A 14,683-nucleotide genomic window follows, 5' to 3' on the forward strand; every position below is an offset into this window, starting at 1 on the left:
TTTGCATTATGTATTAAATAGTACATATTTTAGAATCTCAGAAAATCATCTCTAAGCCTTGCTAAGCCTTTATAATTGAAAAAATTGCATTTAGCATTTTACCAGCTAGACATGCATGAAGTACCAAATTCAATGGCAGAGCTAATGTTAATTTCTCTTTAGTCTCCTGTGATCTGAGGACCTTCTCAAACTCACCACATCTGCAAAACAGAGCCATCAATGTAGTTCACAGCCTAACTTAAAGCACACTTGCATTCTTCATGTTTGAGCAAGGGAAGTTCAGGCTTTCTATCCACACAGATTGCTTTCCTGAGAAAATTGCCACCATGTGGTGACTGCCCTATGCACTGCGTACTGCCCTGATCCACTGCCTGCCTGGAGGAGCACTGAGAAACCAAGGACCGTGTTTGAAAACACAGCGATGCACTTCTCACAAGCCTGGCCCTGAAAACCTGTTTGCAGGTTGCTCCAGAGAGGAGCTGTGTTTTCCCAGTTCCAAAGAGCAGCCTGGGGATGGTCAGTGCTGTATGAGCTTTCCAGTCAAACCCAGAGCCTGGACACGGCCCCTGGCCAGTCCCTAACACCAGGCAGGCACACGTTGGCAGTGCCAGCCCAGAGCAGCCTCACCCCGGGCACAGGCAGAGCTGCAGCAACAGAAATTGGATGTATTGTTAACAGAATACATTTTTGGCAACCGAAGAGCAATTACCATCGGAATCCTTAATCATCTCGAGCATCCCCACGGTGGAGAGCTTCAGGCTGGGCAGAGGCGGGGGTGATGTGGAGCTGGGGCTGCAGCTCTGGCACAGCCCTGCCAAGGGGCACCAGCCCAGCCTGCTCCTGCCCCCAGCCAACCCAAACAACTGCAAGGCAGCTTCTTGGTAAAAAGGAGAGGGGAAAATATCCTTTTTTTTTTTTACACCACATCCAGAGCAGAACAGCGCAACACATTCCTGCAGCACCACTGAAGGCACTGGAAACTGGGTTTACTCTACCCATTAACACTCTGCACACAGAAATTCGTCCCACAGATCATCTCTCAAAGTAACAACCCGCGTTTCCACAGCAGAGCCACACGATCTAAGTTTGTCCTGTTTGTTTTAACTCGCTGGGTCTAAAACACACGCAAGTGCAGCCCGGAGCTCCCCAGGCTGCCTGGCATCCATTATTAAAGCCAGCAGATGTTTATTCCCACTGTGCCCGCATTGTGCCTGCAGCACACAGGCACCGTTCATGGCCCAGCGAGGCCAGGCTCTGCCTGCTCCGGGACGGACCCCAGCCCCACAAAGGGAGCCTTTCAGGCAGGCAAATGGGTTTTGATAACAGCACAGACACCCGCTGTATTCTTCTTCACTGCCCGACCTATTTCACAGTTCGTTCTAAACAGATCTGGATGCATAAAATCATCCTAAGCACTGCGTTTAAAGACATTATCTCCCCCAGCACAGGATCCCTCCAACACCTCTCCTGTATTGATTAAATGACCAACACAGCAAGGATTTACAAGTCCACTATAATAGAAACCATCTCCTCCAGCATCTGCTCATCAGTTCTTTGTGCTCCTTTATCCCCTCCACGCTTTAAGTGGTTTTCCATTTTTTAATAAAATACGTTTCTGGTCACACCACGAAGAGCATCACCAGAATGTAAGAGCGCCGAAAACACTGAAAACAATGTTCTTCCACTCAGTATTTCTGAACAACCAAACATCACATTAAAAGAATAATAATACAAAAGACAATCACTCTGAAATATGGCCTCATTTTGTCAGCTAGTGTAGATTTTAAAAGTCAGATGCTTGCATTTTACTTGTCTTCCATTACTGGCAAATTAAAGCTATGAACAAATGCTGCGTAGGCAACAAATAATTCTACTAACACGCCAACAATCACTTTAATCTCTTCCACTTAACAACTCATGAACCTTTTATGAACATAATCTTCTAGAAGGTAGCTGGTAATACAAGATAATCCCAGTACAAGTTTAATTAAAAATACAAACTACATATAGCTCCGTGCTCACCAACTCTTTCAGGCTGAAGGAGCAGGAGTGGCTATTACTAATAGCTCCGTTAATCTGGCAAACTGAAGTGCACAGGAACACGCTGGAGAAGCATTCAACAGACCATTTCCCACTGAAAAAAGAGCCCTCACAAATTCTAGCTTGCCTTAGCACAGCACTTAAACCCCCCCTGCTTTAAACAGCTGAACTAACGCTTGCTTGCAGAGTTATGGATCCTACTTTTATGAAGAAAATCCAGTACAAGATTATTTATTGTTACAGGCTACAATGGAATTAATCGGAAACTAAAAATAAAAAAGCCATTTTCCTTTAGGAAACATAGAATTTGAGTCACTTGGCTGTCAGATGGAAGTCAACATAGATTTCATTTGACTGCCAAGAACCTTATTTGACTGGACATAAAAGACATTTGCTATTTTTAAACATACCTCATGTAATCATTTAACCAGAGCCCTGTAATTCAGACCGGGGAGCTCTTTCCACATTCAAAAGCTGATCAGAGCACGGGTCTTTACAGTTCTGTTTAAGAGTTGGCTTCTTTCCAATAAATACAGTTTGCACTCCCAAGCTCCCCTAATAATCATCTGCACAGCTCTTTCCCCTTCTCCTAAACCCAGTCAGAAATATTTCCGACTGCCTGGGAGCCTCCAGAAAGCTTTTTCTGCTTACTCTGACCACAGTCACTGCCTCAACCGTGTGGCAAGCAACAACCAGTCCAGGCAGGCCAACACTGGCCACTCCAGGGACAGTCAGTGGTCACGGGTGTGTCCAGCTCCTCGCTGCTCTGGGAATAATGAAATCCAGAATTTCACTCCAACAATCAAACTGTCACAAACACAGAAGTGGCACCTACCTGTGGCCCAAACCTGAATCACTTTCTCACCTCAACCACCAGCTGTGTAACTCTGAGCTTTACAGTTGCTCAGAGTCACAGAAGGAATTCTCTTTAACACAGATGAGCAAATACATCTCTGATGAACCCTCCTGACACACACAGAATGAAGTGATGTGTAGGTGAGCTGTCACATTCTTTTTGAGAAGCACATTCCCCAAACCCTTCCGTTTTCCACAGGTTTTTTTTTCCATTTTCCTTTTGGATGGGGCTGTGCCATGGTGAAAGGCACTGTAAGGGCTCTTTTTCACACCAAGAAAATAGCAAGAAATCCCATGCTGGAGAAAAAAAGTGCACAAGCAAGCAAAACTAAACCTTGTGATCTAACACAGATTCCTTTTAACACATTTCAGCTCTGACACTTCACTGAGAACTAAAGGCATAGCAAATATTTTTGCCTCCTACAAGACAAAATCAAATTTTAGACACAGCTGAATGAGTTACCACTACAGAGAAATGTGGGTTTCCTCAAGCTCGGGATGATCATAAAAGCCAGATTATACAAAGGCTTTGTCCTCTCAGGAGCCCACTCCACTGCTGGCAGCAGCCAAAGGCAATTCCCCTGGATCCCCATTCCTGCAGGGATCTGGGAGGGTGCTGTGGCTCCGAGGAAGGGCTTCCACACGTGCAGGGCAACCCCTTCAGATGCTGCACTCTGACAGCATTTAGCAGCTCCCTGCTCTAAATGATTTGATGCATTTCACTGCCCAGAGCTACCCCCAAATGTCAGGCTCCCAGTGCTCCCTTCAGCTCCGCTTCTCACGAACGTGAAAGCTTCCAACTCAGGCAGAGCTCAGTCCCCAGAGCACTCGGGGCTTGTTTTGATACCAGTGGCTTAAAAACAAAACGCAAAACCAAACCAGCTAAAAATTGCGCTGTGCTATAGAGACAACACTGGCAGCCCTCCCTGACAGCCAATTTATCTGCAGTCCAAAGCCAGAGCTAATCAAGTCACCAGAGCAAGCACATCAGGCACGTGCCACGCTCGGCAGCTCCTCCTGACAAACACTTAACATCTGCAGCCTTCTGAAACACCAGGCATTTCTCCACAGCTGCACAAGTCAAACTGTGCTATGGATGGCTGGCCCCTGAAGAACTATTTCTGCAAGCAGGAACTGATGACCTGAGGACTGGGAACATCAAGGAACTAAGCAGGCAGCAATCTCCCAGGGATGCTTAAGGATGCTACTCAAGTAGGTTCTGCCCGCACAAAATCCACTCCTCTCAAAACTGAAAGTGTTTTTTGAGGCATTTGCCTGAGCACTGAAGACAAGGGCTTTGCTGCTGCTGCTGCCAAGAGGTACTTTTAAGGTACCTTTTAAGTCTGCTGTCTTTCTGTATCAACATAACGTAGAAAATGAATGCACTGGACCTCAAAAAAACCCAACTAGAGGGGAAAAAAATAAGTCCCAGTCCATAAATGAGGCAAACTCATGCACATGCCTAAGTACACTCACAAGAGAAGCAAACCCTCCTGCCCCAGCCATTCTCCCTGATAATTGTTTGCTTGAGTTTTATTTTAGAGTTTAAGGACTATTTTGTCTTAGTTGAGACACCAGCTCACTACAGCCACCACCTCTTCTCTAATCACAGCCCAGACAGAAAGGCCACAGCAGCTCAAAAACACATCCAGGCACACAGAGAATAGACCTGGTTGGACTTCAAACAGAAACTTTAGATCACAGAGGGATCAGTGTTTCCTGCACTACAAGTATTAATCTCTTCTGCCTCATTTTCCTCCCCGGAGCCCGCCCTTCCTCTCCCCAGGGAAGAGAGAACACAGATTTGATTCTTCATACACCCACTGGACCACAGACTGATTTAAAGAGCCTTATTTAAATGAGGTGCAAATTATGTTCCTACTGAACTGGATTCTACAGAACATATTTTTATTAAAACCAAACATGTACACAGCAAATATCCCCCTGGCTTTTCCTCCAGTGGGGTGACTCCACCTCCTTCCATCCTGGAAGGCTCATTCAACATTCAGAACTTCACCTTTGTGCACCTGAAAGTGAAATCCCAACCCCTGCAGTTTCAGGAGGTAGAGAGAAGGATCCTCAGGGAGTATTTCCAATATTGATTGGGAAGGGCTCTCTGCAGGAGCCCATCAGGAACAGGAGGGACACCAAGGGCAGGACTCAGCACCAGGAACGCTCAGAGCTGTCCTGCCTCATCTTTCTGCTCCACTGAATGCACAAATACCTAAACCAAGGGCAAGATTATTCCTACAAAGCTTATTTTAAAGGCAAACATGATCCAGGACAAGACATAAAAGAGTTCTGAAAATCACAGAAAACAACAAACCAGAAATTTATTCCAAAACCTTTAAGGAAAAAAAAATAATATAGCTCAAATTTGGCATCTAACAGAAGAGGCATTTAAAAAACAATAAGAATAATTTCCATTCAATACCAAGGAATTAGATATTCTCTACAGCTGCTGGTATGGCAAAATCCTAAACTACTTTGCTATGGCCAAGTAATACCAAATAGATACATCGGGACACAAAATAACAAATGCAAAGATACAACATACAGCTGCCATCAGAATTAGGCCTTTAAGTAAAAAAGCAAATGTCTTAAACTCAAAGGTCCAGCGAGAACGTGGCGATCTGCAGTGACAGGGAACAGAGAGCTCAGTGATGTTTTGATGCAAATATACCATTACATGCATATATTTTTATATATATATATGCTCTTTATTCATTAACTACCTGCTTTACGATCACTGCAAAAAGGAAACATCGCGTTTAACTAAGTTAAACACATTTTTAGATTAGCAGAGTAAACAGACACAGCAAATTGGCACTTTCTCATTGCCCAAGAGCTGTAAAGCTCCCTGATAACAAAGCACCCTCACACCTCTCTTGTAAGCAGAACAACACAGCTGCAATGAGATACTTGGTGCAATGAGTTTGGCGTCTTTAAGTGTCTGGAGCACAATCCAAATATTGTGGTACCAACATCTAAATTCTTGTCAGGAATTAACCTGGAATCCTCCCGGTCTCTCTTGTTGCCTGCTTGTACCCTGGCCCTTTATCCTCTCCAGGAATTACAGATATTATTACCAAGTGTAACATCCTGGGGATCTAAGGCAGGACACGTGCTCAGGTTCCAACAGAACGTCCTGAACAAGGGATTCACCAGGAATCCCTCCCAGCCTTCGCCTCTGCCCAGAACATCCCAGATGTTCATCTGGGCAGGGCAGCAAGGACGAGCGTGAAGGAACTTCTGGGGACTCCGAAGACTTGACTAAACATACACAAAAGTAATTACATTCCACATCTTGCCAACTCGTACTTTGGGACAAAAGCTGTGGAAGGAGTTATTTGCTGACTAATTAGCGCAGGGAAGAGCACGTTAATTGAGGCAGGGCTGCAGAGAGCAGTGAGGACCCAGAGAACCGAGCAGCGGCTCCGCTGCTCACGCTCCAAAGAGAAGCAGTTACACAATAAAACCCAACAATGAAGGACTGAGGCTATTCAGCATGAAGACAAGCAGGAAATAAGAATCAAATGACTTTTTCCAGCCAGAAGAATGAGCAGATATGCTGTTTACAGGCTGTTTAACAAAGCCAGCTCTGGAAGGTGAGCTGTGACAGGGACTGAGACTCGGGGAAAAAGAAACATCCTCAAACACTCACATAAATCACCAAAAAGCAGAACAGGGAGAATCTCAAAGTCTACAGTGGGGAAATGAGCAGAATGATGAAAAACACCTAAGCAGAGGTACAAAATAAACATGTCACAAGTCACATACATTTCTAGTGACCTGCTAAAGGACGTGTGAGATACAGGAACGCGTCACTGATAAATCCAGATCCTCCCTATGAATTAGTGCAATTAACAAACAGCCTTCAGATCACCAGACTGTGTGCACCACTGCCTTTTCACCTACTGCCCTGCAATAGCTCAGAACTCTGCTGAAGCATTCAAACAGCAGCTAGGGCTGTTCCAGCAGAGCAGAAGAGAACCTGGATTCTGCCTCAGTTTTCTTCCAAGAGCAAGGTTTCCCTGATCAGCCACCGACAGGAGGGGCAAACCAAGGGGGTAAGCCAGTTATTTCCTGGGGAGTTATTAGCTGGGCATTTGACACACAGCAATCTTTAAGTGCACAGGTAAATAGGTTTGTTGAATCATTGAGTAAAGGTTCTCATCTGAAGGGTTCATGTTGGAAGGCAAGTAACATAATTCAGTGGTTTAAGGAGCAGTCAGAGCCAGGTCTATTAAGTTTCATGAAAATGAATGACCTTAGAGACATAAATTAGATTTCCTGCATCTCACTCCCAGTTTGTAGAAATGAGGATTAAGTGTTTAAGTCTCCTGCACCGACCTCATTAGAAGATCTCTAATGGAGACACTGCATTCCTTCCTACCCAGGCTGCACCCCTGGCACGGCAGTACCAGGCACCAAAGGACACACAGCCTTTGGGAAATTGTGTTTCCTTCCCCTAAAGCAGGGAGCAGCTGCTCTGATGAACCTGGCTTCTTTCTTCATTCAAAGCCCATCTGAAGGTCCCAATTGTCTGACACCACCATTTTTTACTGGGTATTTCTCAGGGAAATACGACCCTTCAAGCACTAGAATTCCATGATCTACAGCACTTTCTTCTTTCATATTCATGACACTTTCCATGTAAACATATTCCAGTCCCTTGTGGATGCTGGCATCAGCAGACTACTGCCATATATGCACTTGTTTAAGAAGAGTCATAATTCTTAAACACATACATTTAATAGCTTTGATATTTAGCACAAAGCTGCTGATCCCCTAACACCCTATAATGCATAGTTAATTACTAACTGAATTTGCCATTTTTCTTTAAACCAGGGAATAAACCGGTTGCCAGAACAGTAAGCTTTGACAGAAACCATCATATTCTGGTTTAATTCTCTATTTCACCACACCAAAACACTCAAGTCTAGATCATCCTGCTTTACTCTGCAATTCAACCACATAATTACTGTAGGTGCTCAGGTTTAAACCATGGTGCAGTCCTACCAGCTCCCTCCAGACCACTGTGACCTCAGCAGCAATAGAGAAAAGGCCTCTCTGGCTCAGTTTTTGTTAAAATTTTAAAGCCATTAGCTAAAATGAGACCATGTGTCAGTTTGTGCAATACATGGGTGGTTGTGGAACAGGCAGTGCTCAGAGTCTGCTGAGCCAAGCTCTGAGTGCAGGGCTGAGATCCCAGGAGTCAGAGCCACTCTGAGTCAAGTGTCCAGAGCCATTTCCTAAAGCACAGACACAAAAGGGCTGCTGGAAGTCACCTGTCCTTCAGGGGAGGAAAATTGGCACCTTCCACGTGCTGCCATGGCCGTGAACACCTGCTGCATGACTAACACTGGCATTTGTGGGGAAAATGGCATAAACACACACAGGTTCACATCAAACCAAGGAAAAGCTGGGCTTTCTAAAAGATTAAACAGTGCCTTCTCACCAGTAAGAATTTCTGCTCCTTACTGATTTTATTCATTTTTAGTACATGACAAGAGTGTTTCCCCTATGCATTTTACCAACAGTTGCAGGAGATGCCTGCTCCCAGACCAGCTGACACTACAGTGCTTCCAAAGAGCTCCAAAAAAAAAGAAGGAAAATCTGCAGGAAGATGGGCCCAGTGCCCAACAATTTGTCTGCTTCCACTCCAAACCAGTTGGCCACATGAAAAGGACCAACATAAAGGAGACACTGCTCATCACCCAGACAGAAATATTTATTAGCACTGGATGACACAACTTCCTTTCTCTTTCTTTATCCCCTTTCCTCAGAGAAAACAAACTTCCCTAATTCACCTCAGTTCCCCCTTCCCCCTTCCCCAATTCCCTCCTTCTCTTATTTCATGCCAGTAACTCGTAGTGCATAATGAATTTCCAACCAGCCTGCCACGACAGTCATCTCAGCAATAACCAACATTCCTGAAAGTTTTGTGCAAGCCAGCAGATGGATAGGAAAAAACCCTCTAATTAATTACATCCCCAGTAAGGCATGGCCAGACAGAAAGCAGCATTTGGGGTTTTGCTTGGCAGCCAGGAGCCCGTAGGCACAACCATGTTATTGCCCACTCAACTGTTAGGAAGGACAGTGGAAAAAAGAGGATTTCACTGGCAGCAGGGATGGAGGGAGCAAACTTCAGGACTTATCAGCTCCTGTCTCCTCGGCAGAAACACTAAAGCAGAACCTTCAGTAGTTCTGCTGATCAGGAAAATAAATTTACACTCCAGCCCTCACTGCCTGTACTAGAAATGATCACGGAACAGCCATCATAATAAAAGAGAAATCCTGTTACATATCTGAAACAGGCCAAAAGTGACTCTCAGTACCAGGGATTAATAATACCATGGTAACTTTTTTTTTATTACAGACAAGTAGATTAAATACATAGATTAACTAAGACCTCAAAATTAACGAGCACTCATTTTCCTCCACTTATCCTGAATCTTATAATGTGAACTGGCCTCTCATTTCCTCATGTTCTGAAGGAAGAACAAAAGACAACCTACACAGTCAGAGAATAGCCCATTTTTCAGTAACTCAATCATCAAAACTTACTTTTTAATCTATGGCATTGATATGATACCTAAAGTGATCCACATTTTCAGAACTGCACTTCTAATATAATTAAGATGGCAAATGCAAATGGAACCCTTTCTGTCTGGAATCCAGAGAAAAACCAGCACCTTGACACAGTGCATTCCAAATACACGTTTCTAAGAATTACAAAATAAAAACGGTGACCATTACTCCCGCTGGGCACAGAGGGAAAAGTGATGTTTGTACCCTGGCTAGTCTCACTTTTCTCTAGGTCAGTGTACAATTGCGGGTGCTCAGTGAACTAACAAACATTTGCATTAAAAAACAAACCCGAAGCCCAGGCACACAACACCTATTGAGGCAGGCACAGCCAGGCCAATATTTCGATCTGCTTGTGCTTTTCAGTCCCTTGCAGGCAGCCCTTGCCCCCGTGGGCTGCGAAGGCACAAGGAGCCAGTGCAGCATTCAGATCCTGTTTGCTCCTTTGTTCCCCCATCAGCCTCTCTGAAAGGAGCACTTGGGCACAGCCACCAACATTAGCAAAGCCTGTGGAAAACGCTGCTGGCAAAGGCACAGCCGGAGCACAAAGCTGCCTTGTGGACCCTGCTGCCCAACACCTCTATCACTGCAAGGAGGGCGCGGGTTTTCTCCCCAGCAGCTGGCTGGAAAAGCCATTCCCAAAGAGCAGCTGATCACGCTCGCCCCCCCCATCTCCCTGGCCCAAACCTGCAAACTTCGTTTCAGGCAGCTTTGAAAAAAAGCACATTAAATAAACAGGTTTCCAATCAATAGGGGGGTTGTTCTGTTACGGTTCAAAGATAGGTTTCGCTTAAAAATATGCCGCATTTTAAACCTATTGATTTAAATTTAAGCTCTGAGCTAAAATCAGAGAGTATGCATCCCTTTAAGTGAAGCAGGACTTCATGCAACTGAGACAACTGCAACATATACTAAAACCAGAGTGAAAAATAGCTGAACATTAAAAATAGTTAGTCTAGCCAGGATGCCACTTAAAAAAAACCCAAATACCAGTTCATTAGGAACTTAGAGTTGGTTGTTTTGAGTTTGTTTGGGTTTTTTAATGGTTAACTCCAACCCCAGCCACCGCTTTATAATTTATGTCCTTGCTCCCTCATCTCATTTCAGGATCACATAATAACTAATTGTTTTCCAATTGTCATTATTTTTCCAACTAGAAATTAAGCACAATCCGGGCACTGTTCACACACCAAGAGCAGAGTGTAACCTGGCACTGAGGCTCCCAGGGTCCTTCACAGAGCTCGGAATGAAGTCAGAGCCCCCTCGGGCAATGCGAGCTGTGAACAGCCCTGCTGGGAGGACAAGGCACCTTCTGCAGGGCCATTACCCCTCCACTAACACACACTCTAAACTCCGTGTGCTCCTGGCACACCTGTGTCCCCTCCCGCTCCCAAAAGTGAAAGAAGTTCTTCATGGGCTAAACAACCACCCGGCGTGGCTTCAACAGAAAGATGCAGCTCGGAGCTGTGAGAATAAATTTACAGATTGAGTGCTATTTTAAAAAGTCAGTTATTAAAGCACAACATCAAAATGCCCTTTTTCTCACCTAAGCTGCAACCAGTGTTAACAATTGCAGGGTCACAGAATCTCCTGAGCTGGAAGGGACCATGAGGAACAGAGTGCAGCTCTCAGCCCTGCCCAGACACCCCAAAATCCCACCCAGTGCATCCCTGAGAGCTCTGGGAGCTCCGGCAGCCTCATTCCCTGGGGAGGCTGGGCAGTGCCCAGCACCCTCTGGGGGAAGAACACTTCCCTGAAATCCAGCCTGACCCTCCCCTGGCACAGCTTCAAAAATCACACACACACATCTCTTCAAACCCATGAATGCTGTCACTCACTTTGCTGTGGCAGCCCTGAATCTGCAGCCACGACTCCAGAGGAAGCAAACAAACCCCAGCAAGGTAAAACAAACCCCTGGATGCAGAGAAATCACTGCTTGCTAAGCCACCAGGGATGACTGCTGAGGGCAGGGCTGTCTCTCCTGGTCCCACTCGCCTTTTCTGCCCAGGAAATGCTCCCTGTTTTGCACAGGAGCGTCAGGAGCTTTGTCCAGGGGCAGAGTTACCCACCCCAGGCTCTGCAGAGTGCAAATTCACACGGCACAGGAATCCCAGAGCCACGGAGAGGCAGCACAAGTGCTTCACTGCACCTCTCTGACCTCACACCACAGCATCCGTGCAGACAATAGCCACAGTCTCTGGCCACACCAAAGCCGGGAGTGGGAGAAAAATACCCAAAAATGTCCTCAATCCAGAGGCAACCACCACATTTTATTCAGGTGAGGAAAATGAAGTAATGCGCCCCAATTACACACTGAAGTCAGCTAAAGAGGCAAAACCAAAACTCAGGGACCTCATGATTAAACTGTGACAGTCACTGCTTCCTGTTTTCCAAAGGATCCAGCACACTGGCAACTTTTGCTCAACAACCACGTTATTTTGCACTCCCTTCTGCAACCTCAGCATCACCAGCTAGCCAGCTGAGATTTTACCGTGCCTCACCAGCCCAACAACCCCAAATCTCCAGCCAGCAGCTGCTCCTTTACATCCTCAGCACCAGCCCAGCCCTGCGAGGAGGAAGGGGCTGCACTCAGTGATCCTGGGGGTGCCCCCCAGCTCCAGACACCCCACAATTCTACACAGCTGCTCTGGGCCTTTCCCCAGCTGCTGCCGGCAAAACAAAAGCCTGAAACAATCGCCAGGAAGGGAAACCGCGCACACGCTGGAGTCAACCCTCTGCACTTCCTTCTCGCTTTTGTCATCCCGAGGCTTTTACGCGACGCGCGGTGCCCTGGCAGCAGTTCGGCGCAGCCCCACGGGCAGCGCGGGGACGCGCGGAGCAGCGGAGCCCAGGGAAGGAAGGAAAGTTCAATGGAGCGCACGGCGCTTCCCGGCCTCACCTCGCGTGCTCCCGCCGCATCCGCGCCCTGCGGCCGCCCATCGCCCCTTTTCCCCCTCCCCGAGGCACCCACAGGCCGTGCTGGGGAGGCGGGGAAGGGCAGGGAGCGCCGCCGGGGCTCGGTGTGCCCCTGCTCGGCGGAGAAAGGCGCCGTGCGAGGCGGCGGAGTCCCGGCGGCGGCGGGCGCACAAGAACAATGAGCTCGCAGCCCGGGCATTGTGTGCAGCCAGCTCCTGCGCTGCCCTCCGGAGCGCGGCACCCAAAACACCCAAAACACCCAAAACAGCCGCCCCCCGGCCAGCCGGGCACGGACAGCAGCCCCCTCCGCCATCCCGGGGGCAAACTCGGGCACGGAAACCAGCAGGAGACGGCTTTACCACAAGTGCTTTTATTATCACAGAAACGTTTCCACGCCTCTTAAACCACCATGGGTTTCTCGAGTCTAAGGGAGCTGGGTATCAAAAGGAAAAAAATTAAAAAAAAAAAAAGGAAGAAAGCCCCACAATGTTTGCCCGGCAATAGCAGAACAACAAAACAATAATATGTTGTACGTTGCACATTATTCAAAAATTTGACATGTGCCTTTCACGACCAAGAACTACTTCTGACACGGTGTTCATTTTTATCCGGTTAAACCCCACATTTTAGAACAGGCACACCACCTGAATTGTCACTTCAGATCTGCTCTGAGAACGCATTTTTACTGAATTCTAACAGGATGACCTAGTGCACGAGGCTCCTCAATTCAGCTGCACGGGTGCACAAGCGAAATAACACCTCTGATTTCAATAATTGGCCAAGTGTAAGCCAGGAGTAAACAGCCATCAGACAGCAGCCTGCTGACTGCATAAAAACCCTCTGAGCTCCTCATCTCCAAGAACGCTGCTGCTTCGAGGAAAAACTCAGCATAAGAACTCATCAAACCAAAATAACTGCAAGCAGCCTGTAAAAATAAATCTAAGGGCAGAGACACCTCAACAATGAATCATATTGTTTTCTTCCCAGCAATTTCTTGAGCAGTCAGTTTCAGCAATGAAGCCTCCAATGTTGTCTACCTCCTACTACTTTCCTGATTCTGGGCATCTTCTTTTCACGCTTTAGAAAGAGAAATGGAAACAAAACAAAACAAACGAAAGAAGAAAAAAAAAAAAAAAAAGAAGAGAAAACCCCACCCCTTCCTATGCTACCGAAAATGTTATGATTAAATCAATTTGCATAAAATCTTCATTTCAGGATTCCATACCTACACACACGAAAGCAAGCGTGCCTTTTAAACAGCTAAGCCGTCCACCCGTGTGCGTGCACTTAAATCAAATACAAGCCATACACCCCCTTTATTCGGATGGTTCACAAGTTAAGCCTCTCCCCGAGCACATTATTCCCGCGGAGCATCAGGCAGACACGGCAGACGAGCGGTAAAATAAAAGAAATCAATACGGAAACGCGGATAAAACAAACAAATAACCCCCAAGCACACGGCGCCCAGCCCCGGCGGGCAGAACTCCGCCGAGCCGCCCGGAGCTCCCCGCGGGAGCATCCCCGCAGCCCCGGCGGGGCTCGCGCCCTCCCCGCGCTCCCCGGGGCCGGCCGCGGCCTCTCCCCGCCACCGCGGCCCACCCACCTCGGCGGGCTCTACACCATCCGCGGCGGCTCCGGGGCGCTGCCGGGACAAAGCGGCGGCGGCGGCGGCGGCGGCGGCGGCGCGAGGGTGGGTGGGGGGGAAGCGAGCGGCGGGGACCCCGCGCGGTGCCTCAGCAGCGGCAGCCCAGGGGCATCTTCCCGGGGAACAAGGAGGGGACGGAGGAGGAGGAGGAGGAGGAGGAGGAGGAGGAGGAGGAGGAGGAGGAGGAGGAGGAGGAGCGGCCGGTCCCGCGCTGCCCCCGCCCGCCCCTGCCCTCACGCACGCACGCACCGCGGGCGCCCAGCAACGCCGCCGGCCGCGCGCCCCGCCAGTATCGCCGCGCGCCATTGGCCGCCGCGCCGCGCCGCGTGACCCGCCGGCCAATGGCGGCGCGGGATGGAGGGGATTTAAACGCGAGGGGAGGCGGGGGCGGCGCCGGGCACAAAGGCGGCCGTGAGGGAGGGAGGGGAAGGAAGGAGAAGGAAAGAGGGGAGCCCCGCCGGGGCCGAGCCGAGCCGCCCCTCCCTCCCTCCCTCCCTCCCTCCTTCCCCCGGTTCTGCGGGCCGGCTCCGTGATCGCCGTCCCGAGCGCCACCGGGGTTGTTTTGAGGTGTCTTTGTCCCCCGCTGCTCCCAGCCCAGGTGTCGGCTGTGCCGTCACGGCGTGGGTGAGGTTAGAA

The 14,683-nt window shown here is 48.2% G+C and overlaps 1 protein-coding gene across 3 annotated transcripts in view; it reads right to left on the reverse strand.

Annotated features, from left to right (window-relative positions):
- Positions 1 to 14,087, reverse strand: part of RERE (arginine-glutamic acid dipeptide repeats) — a 173,698-nt gene extending 159,611 nt beyond the window's left edge. For all 3 annotated transcript variants that reach the window (XM_053963019.1, XM_053963018.1, XM_053963016.1), the window contains exon 1: positions 14,006 to 14,087. The gene's annotated coding sequence lies outside the window, so the exon portion shown is untranslated. The remainder of the gene's footprint in view (positions 1 to 14,005) is intronic.
- Positions 14,088 to 14,683: the final 596 nt, after the last annotated feature.

This window comes from Vidua chalybeata, chromosome 22, assembly GCF_026979565.1.
Source record: "Vidua chalybeata isolate OUT-0048 chromosome 22, bVidCha1 merged haplotype, whole genome shotgun sequence".
Lineage (NCBI taxonomy): Eukaryota > Metazoa > Chordata > Aves > Passeriformes > Viduidae > Vidua > Vidua chalybeata.